We start from the raw sequence: 16413 nt of genomic DNA, 5'->3' as shown, positions 1-16413 counted from the left end.
AAGGTTATATGACTTACTGCTGAGAAGACAAAAAAAAATGTTTTGAGAAATCAAAATACTACAGAGAGATCATTAAGAAATGACTGTTTTAGGTGGATGGCAGGGAATAGCAGTATGAGCAGCTAATATTTTGAACTTTACTAAGCTTCATACTCTCATTTACTTCGGTTAACTTGAAACTATACTATAAAATGAGCATGTCTCAGCTCTTTTCTAATTTGTTGGTTATGGACTCTGTCTGGCATTTGTAACAATAATAACAAATACACGTTAAGCCTCTGTAGGACACAGTCTCTGCCCCAGTGTTCGACAGGCAACTGAAAAGGGTCAGAAAAGAAAATCATTGCAAAATACTTTATATTATATTGGCTTCCACCTGTATTTTGCATAATCAATAACCTGAAAGCTCTAGTGTTTTACAGTCCTGATGGGGATAATCTTTTTCCTGGGATCCATTTGGATCTAAATATTGATGTTTTTTTAGATGCCAACTTCTTAAGCTTAAAGAAATTTAGATAGCAAACACTTGGAGTATATGAGATGTTTGTGACCTAACTGGTGAACATTGAAATGAGAGATGATGAAATTTATTTTTAGCAGAGTATTTAGAGGGGTCCTGTGGGTTAGTTTTCGCTTAGGGCTGTTCATATAACAGTTGAAGACATGCTAATAGGATGCACTGCTAAATTTATTATTATTGTTATTTAGCACTTTAAGTGCTATAAACATCATCCAGAAACATTTTATTGCATACATGTGCAGGGCAAGATTGGCTGAGTGTTGAACAAGCTTTTAGATCTAAGAAGTGAATAATTTCAGCCTTCAGCACACGACGAGTGACAGCCACTATTCCCTATGCTGCATTGAATAGGAGAAAGCATGATTTGCTTAGCTCTTTCCACAAAAGACGTCAGCGTTTTGAAAATTGAGAATTAAGCTTTTACTACTAAATTACCTTTTTCACAAAATACATTTTAAATATACAAAATTGGGAATAAAAATAATCTGGGTAATTTAATGAGTGTGGCAAGATAATTTGGATCAATGTAGAACAAACTTCTATCTATGCTCCATAGATAAGTTGTTTCATGGAATGTGCTGGGTTATGTGAATATCTTCTTTGCTTTTCATGTCTCTACTTCATTGTGTGTGGTAGGGTTTGCCAAACTTAGGGAGCTACAGTAAATGGGCAGATACTCTTTTGATCACAATGGGATAAAATGCCAGGATATCAAAACACAGATTGATCAAAGGATTTTATATGTCCTGAACCCTTATCAAATTTAATGCCTTGCAATTCCAGATAAAATCCACATATCTTCTAGTTTTCTGCAGAAATGTGGAGATCCTAATCACCAGAATAAATCTGAAACCCCACAGCTGGTCAAGATCATCAATGGCGAGATTGGGGACAAAAGGTTTTTAGCTAGAACCCAGTACAGATTTTCCAGTGACCTGTCCAAAAAGGAGTGAGATGTTCTGATTGCTATATGGCTTTTTTCTAAAGAAAAATGTGAGTCTGTAGAAACATTTGATTATAACTTCTTTTAGCCTTATTTGGGCAAAGGACATGTTTCTCCTTCTATCTGTAGTTAAAAACATAACTAAAAAAGCAAGAAAACAATTCATAGGCAAGGGGCTTTCAGCAACGTATTTGCAGATATTGCTTCCTTTTCTTCTCTGAAAATAAGCATCTTAAATTTAGAGAAAGAGTTAATGACTTCAGCATACCCTAAGAATAATGGTTATAATATAGTTAGACTATGCACTCCCATGAAAAGAAAAGCTCAGTGCATAGAGATGCCAGAGGTGTAAGGTCTCAGGTTTCCCTACAGTTACTCTCATAGACATCTTGGCGAAAGTTCAGAGGTTTTTTAATGACCAACAACAATCAATAAAAGATTACATTGTTCTTACTGATATTTATTTTCTTTACCCAATGATTTATTTAATTCTCCTCTAGTAGAGATTCTTAACATGGCACATATATTTAAAATGCACATTTATTCAATAATTAGCCATGTGAACAAAGAATAAGCATGATCATGTATTATTATTTTGCCAGACTCAAATGTTAGTATTGTGTAAAATAAGAACAAAAGCCATGAAATTAAAAAATTACGTTAGAAAATTGTTACAATGATTAAGAAAGGTATTTCTATGGTGGCTTGCACAGTGCTTGACATATGTAGGTGCTTCATTGATCATCTGTTAAGGGAAGATGAAGTGCTCCCTTGCACTCTAACCTCTATTTCTGATGGTAGGGGGTACATTTTATTAGTCTTCATATCCACTATTCTCCAAAGCTTGGTTTTGAAACTTCCCTTCATTTCTCTCTGTCTGAGCCGCCAGTTCTTTGATTTTATGTCTTTCTCTTTCTTACTTCACTCTACTGGCTGAAGCACATACATAATATCTTCTTTTTCTCTTTTTGTAATTTGTAAAGGATTCCCACCATTTAATTAACACCTTTATCACTATACATATATTTACATACATATATATGTATATGAGACCATTTAAGTTCTACTCTCAGCAAATTTCAATTACATGATACTATGTTATCAACTGTAGTGACTATACTTTATATTAGATTCTCAAATCTTATATGTCTGATAGCTGAAATTTTATACCCTTTTAATAACCTCTCCCCATTTTGCCCATCACTCAGCCCTGGCAACCACTATTCGACTTTTTTCCCTTCCTTTCCTCTCCTTTCCTCTCCTTTCCTTTTTTCCTCTCCTCCCCTCTCCTCCCCTCCTTTCCTCCTTTCTTTCTTCTTTCCTTTCTTCCTTCCTTCCTCCCTCCCTCCCCCTCCCTCTTACTTCGCTCCTTCCTTCCTTTCTTTCTCTCTTTCTTTCTCTTTCAATCCCTTCCTTCCTTCCTCCCTCCTTTCCTCCCTCCCTCCCTCCCTTCCTTCCTCTCTCTCTTTCTTTGATTTTATATATAAATGATACCATGTAGCCTTTCTCTGCCTGACTTATTTCAACAATGCTGTCTCAAGTTGTTTTTATATTTTGGCTATAGTGAATAATGCTACAATAAACATGGGAGTGCAGATATCTTTTGATATTCTTCATTTCCTTTGGATAAATACCCAGAAGTGCGATTGCTTGATCATAAAGTAGTTCTATTTTTAATTTATTGAGAATCCTTCATACATGTTTCCATAGTGGCTAGACCATTTTACATTCCCAGCTGTGCACAAAAGTTTTTTTCTCCACATCCTTGCCAGCTCTTAGGATTTTGTTTTTGTTTTTAACAACAGACATTCTAATAGATGGAAGGTGGTAAATATCTTATTGTGGTTTTGATTTGCATCTCCCTACTGATTAGTGATATTTAGCATCTTTTCATGTTATCTGTTGGCCGTTATATATCTTCTTTGGAAAAATATCTATAAAGTTCTGCCCAATTTTTAATCAGATTTTTTTTTTTTTTTGCTATTGAGATGTCCAAGCTCTTTATATTGTTTGAATATTAACCCCTTATTGGACATGTAACTTGCAAATATTTTCTTCTGTTCTACAGGTTGCCTTTTCATGCTGTTGATGGTTTCTTTTATTGTGCAGAAGGTTTTTTTTATTTTTTGTGGGGTTTTTTAGTTTGTTGTAGTCCCACTTGTTTATTTTTGCTTTTGTTGCCTTTGCTTTTTGTGTCATATCTAAAAAAAGTCACGAAGATCAATGTCAAAGAGCTTACCATCTATTTTTTTCCAGGAATTTTTTGGTTTAAAGTTTTATGTGCAATTTTTAATCCATTTTGAGTAGTTTTTTGTGTATGATGTTATACAAAAACATCATATACAGATAGGGTTCCAGTTTCATTCTTTTACACTTGGCTCTCCAGTTTTCCCTACACCAGTACTATCATTTCCTCAGTTTATACCTTTGACTCCTTTGTCATAAATTAATTGACCATATATTTGGAGGTTTATTTCTGAGATTTTTATTCTGTTCCTGTGATCTATGCATCTCTTTTTTAGGCTAATGCCACACTGTTTTGATTACTTTAGTTATGTAATATAGTTTGAAATCATGACGTGTTATGCCTTCAGAATTGTTCTTTCTCAGCATTTATTTGTGCTTTCTTCAATTTATTTTATTAATGTCTTAAAGTTTTCAGAGTACAGGTCTTTTATCTTCTCAGTTAAGTTTATTTCTAGGCATCTTACTCCGTTTGATGCAATTATAAATTGGATTGTTTTCCTAATTTCTTTTCATTAGTGTACAGAAACCCAACAGATTTCTGTAACTGATTTTGTACTCTGCAACTGTAATGAATTTTTATCAGTTCTAATAGTTTAGATTTTGGGTGGTCTTTGGTGTCTTCTATAGATAATATCATATCTTGGCACTCATATGTAGTAGTCTTCCTAGAGCCATTTCTGTTTTTTAGTTCCCTTTATAATATATTGTTTTTATTTAGAATTAGGTGAATTTTTTAGTTAGTTCTTTTCCCTTAAATATCAGTTTTCTCTGGCATATTTTCCTGTGTGCATATCTTGGGTTTTATTTTTAGGTCCTACAATTTTCTTAAGTGTCTGGGGAGCCTTGAGTGAAAATTTGTATTTAAGAATGAGACAGTAAAAAGCTACATTAGAGCTCTAGATTCGAAATAGGGCTTGTGAATTTTTATACTTCAGGTTAGTGGATTAAAGGACCCCTTCCTTACACCAAGGGGTCTCCACATGTAAGAAGACAGATATCTTTGCACTGGAGGCATTCAACTTCATCACAGAGGAACTCTTCCAACTCGGGCCCTCTTGGGACTTCAGGAATGGGAAGAGAGACATCTGGCTCTGGGAGTTCTGAACCATGGGCCTATAGGAGTTTGAAGACATCACATGCAGAATTTACATCACTATGCTTTTCTCCGGTCCCAAGCCCCAAGTCCTGAGCCTCCCCAGAGTTCTGGAGGAACACTGACTTGCTTTCTCGCTGTGTTCTCATCTCTATGTACTCTGTGCTCCACCTACTCTGCTTAATCAGAGACCACTTTTTTTATTTGTTTGTTTTTCAAAAATTTCATCAACAACTTGCAGATGTTCTTAAATTTTTTTTCCCCAATCCCCTGTCCTCGTAGGACTATTTTTAAATTTTTTAAAATTGCTTTACTGTCCCTTTACCAGGGTCTCAAAAGATAAGGATATTACCATATGACCACTCTACAGCATTGATCCAGAAGTCTCAAAGGGTCTTCATATTGTACACTTATTCTAGTCACTTAATAGTGAATACCTAGGGTACTGTGATCAGAATGATTGTGAGACAATGTTTGGGCTACATGATGGAGCACAGAACAGGAGGCAAGGGTTTGGTTGGCCAATAAATTTGTTTGTTTTTTTCTGTAAGATGGCTCTAGTAGTGCTTAGTTGTCTTTAACTTCATTCAAAACAATTTTCTTAGATTGTATTGTGACAGTTGTCATATCAGTGTGCATTAAAAAAATCAAACTTGGTGAATTTTTGTGTAGCCATGTTAATGTTGAAAATGGAAGAAAATACATAACATTTTCAGTGTATAATGTTTCATTATTTCAAGAAAGGTAAAAATGCAACTGAAATGCAAAAAAAAAAAAAGATTTGTGCTGTGTATGGAGAAGGTGCTATAGCTGATCAAACATGTCAAAAGTGGTTTGCAAAGTTCCTTGGTACAATTGCTATTTTGGCCAAATAATTCTTTGCTGTGGGGTTGTTTTATGAATTAGAAGACATTTAGCAGCACCCCTGGCCTCTACTCACTAGAACCAATAGGGGGAGATAGCTGACATACTGAAAATATTCAAATCAATAAAGCTATTTGTAAAAATATAAAATGTGTCTTTTATTTTATGGGAAAAACTATAATGGACCTTTTGGTCAACCCAATAATACCTGGGCCATGTAATGCTGTCTTTATAGGTATCACAATATGTATAGAACTATAACATATAATGTACATTTCTCTACAGGATGTATTTAAAAAGAAAAATTGAAGCTGAGCTAGAATGAGAAATTAATCACAATGTTTAAGATGGACATAGAATCTCTAATTTATAAATTTATACCTTTTCTTTATAAAGAGAAAAAAGCTGAGTGAGCCATCAAAAAGTTTGAGTACCCTTGTAGCTTTAAAGAGTTTATTTTAATAGATATAGAGTTCTAGAACTGGTGACTGTCCCCACAACTTATACAAACTTAAAAAATAAATAGATTCAGGAAGGGTTTATATAAATTTACGAACTGTGGGTTTGTAGCAGTGAATAAAGGAAAGTGGGGATATTTACTGATTTACTTGTAAGATAAAAGAACTTATTATTGAAAGGATATGTTGGCACCGTTGTCAATTTGATAAGAATGGGTTTAATCAGTGTGGCATTTATTATGTAACCGCTATCCAGTGATATTACACTTCTCAATGTATCTTCTACCCAAGTCAAAAACCACACAAGCTTTGCAGCAATCGTAAGAAACTGTTTACAGTAATAGAATGGGCACTGAGGTAAGAGCTAGAACACCTGGATTCCAGTCTTGGAAAAAAGAGACAATTTCCTGAAAGCCTGAGCTAGTCATTTAGACCCCTCATCAGGACTCAATATTAATGAGTGACGGGACTACTATAATTCTAAGACTTTGCTGAGTCTTACAGGAGAAATCATACATCCACCTTTCTTGCTCCACAGGCTGCATACCTCATAGCTAAAGTCCCACATAATATAGCATAGTTCAAAGTACCACTAATGTTTATAAGAGCAACCAAATGCCCCCAAATACTTATTACAGTTACTTCTTTATTATCCATGTTAACAGACAGGGAAAAAAAACACACAGGATAATCGTTTTTAAGCATATGAGCTTTTAAAAATGTACTTGGCTTGAGATAGCATCACACTTAATAATACTTTTATGAGAATTTTCTTTCCAGGTTATGTTTTACTTTAGCTAATATAAAAGTTGGTGGGCATATTCTGAGAACACAACAATTTCACATTTGGAGCAAGCAGCCTTTGAATCGACTTAGTATGAAATGTTTTACATTTGCTGTTAATAATCCCCAGAGAGAATGACCTGCAGCTGGATAAAATTAATAATAACAATGCCTATGCTTTATAGCAATTTGCGGTGGTTTTAAAAGATGTCCGCCATTCTTTGACACTCCTACTATGAAGGGGTGGAGCCTCTGCCCCCTCTCATAAATCTGAAGAGGACTTGGTGAATCCAAGGTGGAGGAAGCGATGCTGTGGAACTTCATATTCGAGGTTAGGAATAGCCGTGCATCCTCTGCCAGTCTCTTCTGGGCCACTAAAGGTGGGAGCGTGAGCCATCAGGTGGAAGCTCCGTCTGTCCCAAGGCTGTGTTGTACAGAGCCTACATGGAGTGGTGACAGATGGAGGAAGAGAGCAGCCCCAGCTCTGCCACTCCCTAGACACATGAGCCTTTTCAGCCCAGACACTGAGAGTGAGGAAGCTTTAGAGGTGACTGAAGCCCTAGGCACTGTCTGGCTGCAACTCCATGAGAGGCCCCAAGCAAAAATTGTCTGACTGGGCCCCATCAACACCAAGATTCATTATCAAAATAAATAACTGCTATAGTTTTGATGGGTTACTGTGCAGTGATAGATAACTAGGATGTTCTTTAAAAATTGCTTTTATCTCCCAGATTTTCCTGGATGGACAAGCTTGCATTTCTGTTTCATAGGTGAGGAAATTGAGACTTAGAGAAATTAAATGGATAGGTGCACTAGTCTAGTCTAAGTTCCTCTTTTTACGAATGAAGAAAATGAGTACCAGAAAGGCTAGATGACTCACAAAAATTATATAGTCTGTCAGTGGAAGCACTGAGACTTTTTCCAGTCCTCTTTCCAGTAATTAGCTATATGCATGTCCCCTGCTCTGTATCAACCAGAGTTGCTCTCATCCAGGGAAATAGAAGTGGCCAGAATCACTTTTATATTAGGTCACGTTTTCCTTGGATCTATAGAAATAGTGGAAAGAGCATAGGCCTTTTGGTGATAGAAGAATTTAGTTTCAAATCAGCTTGCTGGCTGCGTGCTCACAGTTATTTAATTTCTCTGAACCACATCTTCATCTTCTATAAAATTGGGATTAAAGTGTTTTCTTTGGACTATTGCTAGAAAAATATAAAATGACTATTAATTGCCTGGCACAATATAAGACCCAACAGATACCTCTTGTAGAAAGTCTCTTCTGAATAACTTTGCATTATCATCATCATTTTCATTCCCCTCCCCCAGAGGGCCTAAAATAATAAAAGAGATAATATTATAGTATAGTAATATAACAGCTATGATTTAGCTCATTTAATCCTCACAGTCAGCACACGAGGTAGGTAACACTCATTTTTAGATGAGGAAATAGTCATGGAGTGGTTAAGAAATGTGTTGCTGATAGCTGGGATTTGAATCTTGGCAAAGTGGGAGGGGAGAAAAAATGATCTTAGCTTGGTGGTAAAAACATATATTTTGTTACTATTTGACCTCCCCTCAAGGCCCTTCAGGGAAATGAAACTAAATGTCATATGCCTGATAACAGCCAAGTCTTCCACCAAACCAGGTCATTTTCCAATCTTGCTGAAAAGTAAATCAGATTCTACGTAATTGCATCCCACGTTAATGTTGCATTAGAGAAGGCCTTTCTGGGATGTCTGGGATTCACTGTCTAAGGTCTTCAGTGTAAGTTTCATGCTCCAGATAAGGGCTCCTAACTGGACGTGTGCATGCTCTAATGATGCCGTGAAGCATGTTTGCAAACTGAAGCAAAAAATAACACCATTAGGGACTATTCAGGCTCAGGGTGAACCTGAAATGTCTGAATTGCACTATAATTTTCAGGTTTATGATTCAGAAATTTTTAGTAATTTGGTTTTATTGTAATATTATAGCTGTCTAGTACATGTGGATTATATTACTTTTGTGTCTGTGTGTGCTTTTTTACACTATAAAAAGCCCTACCATTGGTCAATGGTCACATTGTTCTTTAGTACATAATGTAATATGCTTATTACTTTAGTACAAATTTCTAGTGTGGAAGTAACTGGTAAGTTGCATGTTGTCACAAAGTGATTCTAGTAGCTTTGATCATTTCTCTTAGGAGCTCACCAAACATCGCTCTCTAAAGAAGAGTCTGGGAAAATAAATAATGTACATTTTTCCTGCAAGTTCTTGATTTACTCAGAACTCAGACTACTAAAACAGCTCATGCTTAGCCTTTATGTCCTGACCTCCATAAACATCTCCAGACCCTTCCTATTATTTCCTATAGCTCAGATAGTAAATAAGAATCCATTGCTTGACTAATAATGCGTATGCTTTTGATTCAGGAGAGAGAAACTAATGATTGAGCATGTCTGTAAATCAAGGCTAGCTTTTTACTTTGCTAGAAATGGCAGGCATTTACATGATATCATCTAAGAGTGCTGGACAGTTAAATGTCCCTTCTAATTTTTTTTCCAGTTTTGGTAGCCATGTCAAAAATTTTACTAGTGGAAATCAATTCCTACAGTTTTGACAACACAAACACATATAAATACTGGGTTAAATAATTTAAATACATAGCAAACAAGAAGAGTAACTCACATGTGTTAGAATTAAGAGTAAACAATAGTTACCATGATAATCAGGTGACCCTATGAAGACATAGACCAGGAGGACATAGTACTTAGAGGACCTAAAATTTACTCATGAAAAAAAAAATGTTGACCACACAAAGAAATAATCCATCAAAAAATAGAGAAATAACACAGCAAAAAGGAGAATTTGCACCCCGAGAAACTCAAAAGACAGACACTACAAAAACCCTATAAAATAAATACATTTAAAGTTGTTAGAGAGATAAAAATAAGGAATAGAAATTTTTATAAAAATAATAAAACACTATAAGAAAAGAACAAGATTATTTGAAAAAGGACATTTTAGAAATTAATAATAATCATGGAAATTTAAAAATCAATGACCATTCTATAAGGAAACTCATAAAATCATCCTCTCTATTTAACAGATAAAGAACCTGAAGCTCAGATGGTTAAATAATTTAGCCAAATTTCCATAGCTTATAAGTGGTGGAGATGGACTTAAAGCCAGGTCTTTCTAATTTCAAAGTTTATCTTTTTTAACTATTTTGCTATATTGCCTTAAAAAAGTATAAATTCTATAACTAGCATAAAAGTGTGTATATATATAATATAAAAATAGATATCTTTATGTTTATTTATACAAACATGTATATATGAAGACACAGGGATATAGTAATGCTAATAGTGGTGAATTATGTTGGTTGATTTATTTGTGATTTTTCTAGGAATGCAGAATTTTCTACATTAAACATTATAATAGAATAATAAACATACCCCAAGTTTTCCTTTTGGTAAACACATTAGATGAGGCCAAAAAGAGTGAAATAAGACCCCAAAAAACCCTCAAATAATAAAAAGCAGGTTAGACTCTGCTGGAGAAACAACGTGTGGTATGAAAAATAATTCTAAGAAATTAACTAGAAGGAACATAAGGAAAGTTATATATTCTATTTACAATTTTTAGTGGCTGCCCTTATATTTTTAACATGCATGCCTGATTTTACATAATTTCATCATCTTAGGCTTCTTCCCAAACAACAAGAGTTCCAACTTTCAACTTATTATCTTTTTGTTTCACATAAAATCTCTGCTAGCATTTTATTTCTGCCTTCTTAATGTCACTCTATTATTAATTATTATTAGTATTTATACTTCTTATACTGTCATTTCTTATTTAGGATTAATCACTGTTTTTTCTATTTTCAGTTTCTATCCTCTTAAAATATACTGTATTACTATTCCATGGCAGTGTGATAATAAATACTAAAAACTTAGTTTAAAACAACATACGTCTGTTATCTCTGCTTCTGTAGGAGTCCAGACACAAACCAAAAAGCTCAGACCTCTGCTCAGCTTCTCAAAAGGTTGAAACCAGGTGGTCAGCTGGGCTGCATTGTTTTCTGGAGGCTCTAGAAAAGTATCTACTTCCAAGATATTTCAATATGTTGGCAGAATTTAGGTCTTTAGCGTTATAGGACTTAGGTTCCCATTCTATTGCAGATGTTGGCCAAGGGGTCACTCTCAGCTCTTACAGGCTGCCCATGGTCCCTTGTCAGGTGTCCCTCTCCATACATCCCCACATACTTCAGATCTCTCTGATTCCCTCTGTCTCTGACTCCTGGGCCCAGATTTCAAGGACTCATGTGATATTCTCCCCATCTTAAGATCAACTGATTTGGGGGATGTCTGTATATCAGTGGAATCTCTTGTCAACAGTACTTAGATAAATTTTTTTCTCTTATAATATTTTATTATATAATTTATTATAATGTTATGTTCATTGGAATCAACTTTTCAAAACATTCTTTAGTCTCATCAGTTTTAGGCAATTTTTGATTCAATAACTAGCAGAAGGTATATTTACAACAAGGATGGGCATTGTGGGACAATCTTAGAATTCTGCCTCCCACATAATTTTTTAAAGATTCTTTTGCAAGATAAATTTTTAATGGTAAAATCTCTTAGTATTTTCTGGTATTAAACTTCACCCTTGAATTATTATTTAGTTGGATATAGAGTTCTATGTTGACCATAATTTTCTTTAAGCTTGAGAATATCATTCCATTGTTTTCCAACTTCTGTTGGTGCTATCTAAAAGTCTGCTGTCAGTTAAATTTTCAATCTTTGTAGCAAATGTTCTTTTTTAAAAATAGTTTATTCTTTCAATTTGTCTTAGTTTTTTGTGTCCTGCAATCTAAGGTCTAGCTAGTGTGGATTTAGTTTTATTTATCCTGCTTATTACATTTTCTGAATCTGAGGATACAGGTCTTTTAACACTTTTGGGATATCCTCAGTCACTATCTATTGAAAATTCTCTTTCCTTTTTGTTCTTTATGAACACCTATGAAACTTCTTTTCTGAAACATTTATTAAACGTGTAACCTTCTTATTCTATTCCCCATTTATCTGCATTTTGCTTTAAACTTCCCATCTTTTATCTCATTGAACTGGATTCTGAATAGTTTAATTGATCCGTATTCTAGTGTGTTCATTCTCTTTTCAGCTGTGGTTAATATATACTTAATTCATCCATTGACTTGTTAATTTAAATGATGCTGTCTTTCATTTCTAGTCATTCTCTTTGAGTCTTTTTCAAATCCACCTGGTATTTTTTCTTAGTTCTTTTTTTTAATGTTGTTACCTTCTTATCTTGTATCTTACTGTATTAAAATATACTAATTTACCATCATTTGGAGACTAATATAGTAATAGTTGTTTCAGGCAAAAATTATCAATAGATCCTAGAACAGGTCAGTTAAAGTTTGATAAGAAATTGAATATTTGTATAATCTTAAACTATCTCCCCCTAGGACATTTATTTATTACAAAGAAGAAATAGTAATTTTATAGTGAAGGAACCTGGCACACATTACTCATTGCTCAAACTTAACTTTCACAGTAATAGGGAAAACAGACATGCTGTGCCTCCTGATATAATATACTAAGAAGGATACAATATTACCTTTGTGGCATTCCAGTCAAAAGTGCCTAACCTGAATATAGTCATAGGTCTTTATTCCCCATCAATGGTAATTTCTCTTTTGAGGCTTATCAAACTCTATTAATCTACAATTATTCATACTACATGGCTTAAAGTTATATTAACCTGATTTTGAGATCCTGAGCCATAATCTATCTTGAAGATATTTAAAATTGAAGCTGAAATGGCTGGGATAGAGAGTTATTCTCAAGAGAGCTGTTGATATGTTGTGCATTTGCATGTCTGTGGGATAGAAAGGTTGATTCCTTCTCCCCCTTGATCTCAATAAGACAGGAGGTGTCAAGGGAATAATTTGAAAGGAATGCCCTATTATCCTTGAGTTTGGAAGCATAAGAATAACAAGATAAGATGGACACAGATTGGCTCAAGGCAGTAGAAGAGAAAGACGGACTATCTTGAAGATAAAAACCTCTTCCACCAATGTACAAGTTTTACTTATGGATCAGTTATGAGCCACTTGGGAACTACTTTGAATTCCACCTCCCACTCCAAGAAACTTCATGCATGAAGGTGAACCTCAATGACAGAATTAATAGGCACATGTTCAGAGGCTGAAGGAGAACTTTAAGTAGCCAGCAAGCAACAAGTAAGCATCAAGGAAGTTCCAATTGAAAGATCCAGTGAGATATCATTGAAGAACTCATGAAAACATCCTACAAAAGGAAGAGTCATCTTTGGAACACTGACACATTCAAAGGGTGCCATCACAGACTACTGCCATGTCGCTTGATTAAGACATTTTCTGTTGCTTACTTATCTTCCCTCGTTACCCCACCTCCACCCTGATGGACCCAGCGAAGACCTAAAAATAGTGAGAGGAGAAGAAAAAAGAGAAGCTAAGTGTGCCTTTCTGCCATTCTGGACTTCTGGCCTAAAGCAAAACTAAGGTGGAGTTGGAGGGTAAGGAAAAATGTGAGGGTAGTGATAGGACTAAGTAGTGATTATGACATTTGCAGTCCTACAATGAGATTATGATTAAGCATAAAAGTGACCAGAGTATTTGCATTATCTGAGTATATTGAAAAGATTCTACTATGATATCACTGTAGTAGTGAGGAAGAAAGAGCCCACAGAGTGAGTTTGAAGAGACAAGACTGAACAAGGATAAAGTTATTTCATTTGCTTTTTGTTTTGTTATGTTTTCTGTTCTTATCATATTGAGTTTAGCTTATTCAATATCTGGATTTTATTCACAACTTGTTCTTGGTCATGGGGTGGTTAACTGGCAGAACTGAAATGCATATTCAGGTACTATTTACACTATACGATAAAACTTTTTTATTTTAAAGAGGGAGAGAGAGAGAGAGAGAGAGAGTCAGAGAGAGAGAGAGAGAGAATGATTGAGTATTTGGTACTCATTTGCATAATGAGAAAGCTTAGTTTCATCTCTAGATAATTTTTGGCCCAAAGGATAAACACATGCAAAGTGCTGGATTCGCAACATCTCTCCAAGAAGGACAAGCCAAGTCTTGGCTAACTTGGGTATGGAATTCCCCAGATATGAGGCCAAGATTTTGAGAGGCTAGGATTTCCCTGGGGAGCCAATAGCCATGGAGAGAGCAGATGGTTTCCAAAGTAAAGCCTAGAAAGAGAATTCCCCAAAGGGGACCAGATCTTAGGATTTTGGCAGAGAGGAGTTTTTTTTTTCTCTAGTAGAGTGAAAACATCCCCACACCCCCAAGTTGACTTCCTTGCATACACACACTTGCAGAACATTTACTCCACCATGACAACACAGCATGGTGTTCACCACTAAAGGGTGATCATATTTTCCTGTTGAATACTGTGGGATTTTCAAACAGATTATGAAGAGCCTGTATTTTGTCGATTTAGGACCCAGAGGGAAACCAGAACGCAGACTTGGGATTTGAGTCTGCAGTTTGGCTAGTGACAGGAAGCAGGCCTGGGCTGCCCTCCACAGTTGAGGGGCTGGCAGAGATGTGGCGGGGAAGCCAGGTGCAGCATGGGAGGGGTTTGGGTGCATGATCTGCTTTCAGCTCTGCATCAGTTGGAAAAATCACTCTCACTGGAAACCATGTTAATGAATGGCAATCACAACACACAGGGCTGTACTGTTCTATAATACAGTATTTGTTTCTCAGAGCCGCTGGCCCAACTATTTGCATGAAATTTGTGTTTTAATGTAATATGGCCCCTATGAATTGTGAAGGGCATGGCACCAGGTATAAATTGGATGTGAGTTTTCTGCAAAAACTTCGCCATCCAAGTACTTTGCCAACTCTAAAGCTTTGAAAACCAGCATGTCAGTTCTCTTCAAGCGAACTGTGTGAAGCTGACTGAAAGACTCACTATTGACAGGCGGCTTTGAAGCCAGGTTTATTGTTGCACTCTCTCCTTTTTTTAAAAGCTGTATCTCTGCCTCACCTCTCCAAAAACACGTGCAAGTAATTTTTATTTACTTGTAGGTATTAGGAAGGGAATAAAGTGAAACTGATCATAATAGCCAATCATCAATCTTTATTCCTAGCAATCATTCTTCATTAATGGCAGCCTTAATTATTTGGACATAATTTGATAGAGGTTCAGTATTTAACTACAAAAAATTTAGCAATAAAATTATTAAACTATGACATAGAAAGTATTATAATAAATTATAATAATAAATATTTTAGTTTGAATATACAGTATGACCTACTTAATTTCTTTATATACTCTTCATTTCCAGGGTTAAACATAAAAGAATCAACAATAAGATCATATGTTCATCCTTTTTCCATCTTGATTCTGAATTTTATTAATGTTGACAGGCAGCCCTGGCTGGTGTGGCTCAGTGAATTGAGTGCCAGCCTCCAAAACAAATAGTCGTGGGTTCGATTCCCAGTCTGGGCACATGCCTGGGTTCTGGCCAGGTCCTCAGTAGGGTACATGCGAGAAGCAACCACACATTGACGTTTCTCTCCCTCCCTTCCCCTCTCTCTAAAAATAAATAAATCTTTAAAAAAATGTTGACAGGCAAATAGTACTTTTTCAATTTACATAGGTTTGAGGTATTTAAAATAGGAGGCTGATGGAGAGGTAGATTTAAGACAATTTCACTGAATTAGCCTTCCCACTCAGATCTGAACTTGGTATGAATAGTACATAAAAATAACCATTTGCATATATGGGGTCACAAAATAGTAAATGTGAAATCATGCTTTTCCTTCCCTTTCTTTCTCAGTAATTCTCTGAGAGTGTCCATTATTAGTGGATTGGCCTCTCTTAATTCTAGGAAAAATCAGAGTAAGTTGTTTGCTGACTAAAAAAAAATCTGATGAGAATACGAATTATTTTAATATACTGAGAGATATAAAAATGCACTGGTGCCTGACATCTATGAACAACGATACCCAACTATCAGATATTTAAGGAAGAAATAATACCACTCTACAGAAACTCTTCCAAGAAACCAAAAAGAATGAAATATTTCTTAACTTGTTTTATGAGGTCCATGTTACCCTGATTCTAAAGATAAGAAAAAAGTTAAAAGAAAAGTATAAAGCAATGTCCTTTGTAAACTGAAACTCAAAAATCCTTACCAAAATATTAGCAAATTGCATAGAACCACACAGAGGAAGATACTAACGCATGATTATGTGGGTTTTATCACAATTATGCAAAATTGGTTTAACATTTGAAAATCAATCCATATAATTCATCATATTAATTGAACTAAAAAGAAAAATATATTATTATTTTGATATTGAAAAAACATTAGACAAAATCCAATTCCCAAGACTGGTTAAAAAAAAAAGAAAGAAAAAAAATCACTATCCTCAAACTAAGAACAGAAAGGAACTTCCTGAGTTTGACAAAGTGTATTTACAGAATGCCTGCAGGT

This window comes from Pteronotus mesoamericanus, unplaced genomic scaffold, assembly GCF_021234165.1.
Source record: "Pteronotus mesoamericanus isolate MK-2021 breed Mesoamerican mustached bat unplaced genomic scaffold, CSHL_Meso_final contig_181, whole genome shotgun sequence".
Lineage (NCBI taxonomy): Eukaryota > Metazoa > Chordata > Mammalia > Chiroptera > Mormoopidae > Pteronotus > Pteronotus mesoamericanus.
This window is presented reverse-complemented; position numbering follows the sequence as displayed.